Source organism: Monopterus albus, unplaced genomic scaffold (assembly GCF_001952655.1).
Source record: "Monopterus albus unplaced genomic scaffold, M_albus_1.0 scaffold157.1, whole genome shotgun sequence".
Taxonomy (NCBI): domain Eukaryota; kingdom Metazoa; phylum Chordata; class Actinopteri; order Synbranchiformes; family Synbranchidae; genus Monopterus; species Monopterus albus.
In genome coordinates, this window is record NW_018128037.1 from 1,096,309 (window position 1) to 1,100,502 (window position 4,194).

The window sequence follows — 4,194 nt, forward strand, 5'->3', positions numbered from 1 at the left end:
TATATATATATATGGAAAACTGCATCTAAACTGTGTGTATATATATTTTCTATATTTGTAAGTACTTATTTTTTTCCTAATGCACATTTCTACTTCTTGTTTGCATATTTTTATATATATATCTTATATCCTGTTTTCTTATCTACTCATTGCTTTACAGAAGAACATTGTACATCCCCATTAAGAGTCAAACTTCTCATGTGTCCGACACACCTGGCCAGTAAAGCTGATTCTGGTTCTGATAAACTGTTTTTATCACAGAACTTATTTTAGCATTTTCAGTCAGTACACTCAACACAGTGTGAGTGAAGGAACGCTCAAGATGTGTCACGTAGATAAAAATTGAACAGAAGGACACAGTGAAGCCCACAGTGCCACTGCACAGGTATCCTCCACAGCCATTATGCTGAAAATAGCTGTGGAAGAGGACACGGCCGTCATAGAGTGAGCACAGATGTCATGTGGGGGATCTTTAACTGGCTGAAACATAAGCTTGTATGATGGCCTCTCACAGCCAGTGAGACAGCCGCTGTTGGGTGAGAGACTTCCCTTGGGAATATGCCTTATAATGTATAAAATGCTGCTGTGTCTGCCTAATGGCTGCTGTGCGTGTCACATAATAAGACAATGCATGCACTGGGCATAGGAGATGAAGCTCACCCTCGAGGAGGGAAAAACCCATCCAAGGAAATAACCCTGGATCAAAAAAGAGGAGGTTATTATTTTTAGCATGAACAAAGGGTTTGGGCTCCAAATGGCCAAACAAGGTTTAGGGCTAAGAGAAGCACTGCTTTCAGGGAGAGACACTTGAGAGATATCTGAGCTATGAGTTAAAAGTGGGAGACTCCTGAGAGCAAATAAAACCAGGGGTAAATCCCACTGTGGCATCACTGGACACACCACAGGCACAAGTAAAGAGTAAAACAGTGGTCTTGCTTTTTTTTAAATAGAGTTTAACCAGAGGAGGTACAGAAAACGTCAGAATTTGTGACAGTGGGCATGAAGTAGGATTCATGGCCCTCTCCACAGATCACCACTGGAAAGCAAGCAATTTTGAATGGTATGTATAACTGGTGAAGGCAATCCAAGGTTCTGCCTGTTCAGGGGCCAGGCTCACAAGCATTGCCCTATAACGGGCTATTGCTGGATTGAGCTTTCCAGCTACGCAATGGAGAGCTCCAGTTATTACCTGACAATAATTGTATCACTGTCAAAAACCAAGACATTCTTGTGTGCTCAGGGGCTACTAGGATTATGTGTAGATGCTCTTCCTGCATGTGTACTTTGAGATGCGGAATGGATCAGAGGAATGGGAGGGAAGGCATAGAGCAGACCTCTGGGCCACAGGAGGTCAGAGAAGGTATTTATTTCTAGTGGAGACTCATCATGCATGCTCACAGAGAAACACAGAGCTCACGGTGACAAAACTGAAGTCATTGTGCTTGACTCTAGAAGTCTCTAGAACTGCCTTCTTTCACCTGCACAATATTGCAAAAATCAGGAGTATCCTGTCTCAAAGTGATGCTGAAAAACTGGTCCATTCATTTGTTACTTCCAGGCTGGACTACTGTAACTCTTTACTATCAGGATGTCCCAATAATTCCCTAAAAAGCCTCCAGTTAATCCAAAATGCTGCAGCCAGAGTACTGACAGGAACTAGCAAGAGAGATCATATCTCTCCCATATTAGCTTCTCTCCACTGGCTCCCTGTAAAATCCAGAATAGAATTAAATTCAGAATAGAATTTAAAATCCTTCTCCTAACATACAAAGCCCTTAATGACAAGGCTCCATCGTATCTTAAAGACCTCGTAGAGCCTTATCATCCTAACAGAGCACTTCGCTCTCAGAGTGCAGGTTTACTTGTGGTTCCTAGAGTCCACAGAAGCAGAATGGGAGGCAGAGCCTTTAGCTATCAAGCTCCTCTCCTATGGAACCAACTCCCAGTCTCAGTTCAGGAGGCAGACACCCTCTCTACCTTTAAGATTAGACTTAAGACATTCCTTTTTGATACAGCTTATAGTTAGGGCTGGATCAGGCGACCCTGAGCCTTATTATCATTACTATTATTATTATTATCCCCTTAGCTACTATTGGCCTAGGCTACTGGGGGGCACCATGATGCTCTGAGTTTCTCTCCTCTCCTCTCCTTTCCTCTCTCTCCATACTTCTATATGCCACCATTACACATCACTAACTTTGTGTCTCCTCACTCCCATAGTGTGTCCTCTCTCTCTCTCCCTGTACCTACAGGTAGCCCTGCCTCTGGAGCTCTATGTTTCTGATGAGCAGTCACCAGCCACATCAACCTGACCAGTATTTGATTGTTTGTTGTGGCTTGTTGCTTTTCTACTATTCTCTCTCCTTTATCCACTCACCCCAACCGGTCGAGGCAGAAGGCCGCCCACCAAGAGCCGGGGTCTGTCAGAGGATTCTTCCGTTAAAGGGAGTTTTTCCTCCCCACTGTTGCCAAGCGCTGCTCAAGGGGGATCTGTTGGGTTTTCCCTATGTAATAATAGTGATAACAGTAAGGTCTAGACCTTACTTTGTAAAGTGTCCTGAGATGACTTTTGTTGTGATTTCGTGCTATACAAATAAATATCACTAGCTTTGCTAAAATAAATAACTAAATAAATAAAATAAAACTGGGGTTCTCTGTATACCTTCCAGCAATGCATAACTAAAGCAGGTGCTTCTCAGAGCACAGACGACAAACTACAGAGAGAAACAAGAACTGGAGCACTGATTATGTTGTATCCTTTAATCATGTAAACTGATCAAGGTTTTTGACACTTCTTAAGAGTTAAAATGGCCTAAATCTTCTAAAATGGTTCCTAAAGAACAGGTCAAATTCAAGATTACTTCAGGAATGTTGTAAACTTTCACACACAGAGACACACACCGTCTTCTAGTGTGACAATCTGATAATGACAGTGAGCAGTTTTTTTTTAGATTTCATTCAAACCAAACAGCATGATGAGTGTGTTTGAGTCCTCTGCAGCTGCATGGGCTGGATTAACTTTGACAACACTGAGGATGAAGTCTATTTGCATGTCAAACCTGTAGAGACAGTGATGACCTCAAAAGAATCAATAAAGAAAATCAGCTTTAAAAAATCCATTAGGGGCAAAAACTGAATAGAAGTTCAGGTGAAGGCTAATGTGCTGTTTGAGTGAACTAAAAATGTGGAAACAGTGCTGGGATTGTTGTGTCAGAGTGGTCAGAGGTCAGATATTGTTGACGTGGCAGATGGATGTAAGAAAGAAGGAAAGGAAATGGAGAAAATGGTTGAGAGAGGTAGTGACATACAGAGAGAGTTCAGACCTCCTGTTTTCAGCTCTAAACATCCTGTAGGAGGGAAACCCCCTGGCACTATATAACAGGAGATATGACAGGTGTTTTACATTGCTTCACACATACAAAAAAACAATATAAACTGAACACATGTTAATGTTGCTACCTTTTCCTCTTTTGTTGCGTCCTATTTGTTGTTTCCTGTTTCCACCTTCCCTTCCCTTTTTGGAGGAGCACTCAAAACCTGTATAGATGTGGAAATGATGGGAGCGTAAGCTGGGAACAGAGGGTTGAATCCCACCATTGAAAACTATTTCCACCAACATGCACAGTTTTTTTAGTCTTGACAGTCAGGAAGAAGCACATAGTGAACAACGGAGGCACAACATAGCCGGACAGGTAGGCTAGGGTTAGACCTACATCAGTGATTCCCATGAGAATACTTATTTTTTTCCTCTTCCTGTACAAAACAAACGCTTGTAATGTAAAGGTCTAACCCACGGGTGCTCTAAGTCTCATTTGAAAGAAGAAGCATTGTCAAACTCTCACTCACTGCCAAAGTACTGAGGGTTGAGGCTCTCTCCAATCTCACAGTTTTCATTGACAGATTCTTTTCTAAATACTGTATATTGTATAATTAATGTAACTACTTCTGGGTAGCTGTTGAAATACTTTATTATATGTATCATATAATATGGTATCACAGATATTTTACACCTATAAGTCTGAATAAGGCTATTTTTGTGAAAGGCCCTTGCATTAAACAGATATACGTGTACATTTAAGGCTGGCATAACACTTCAACCCAGTCTAAAATATTTTAAATATTTTTGTGAAAATGGTTCAAAGACTTATTTTAAGACTAAAAATTTTATCATCCTATCTTTAGGCTATTTCCCTA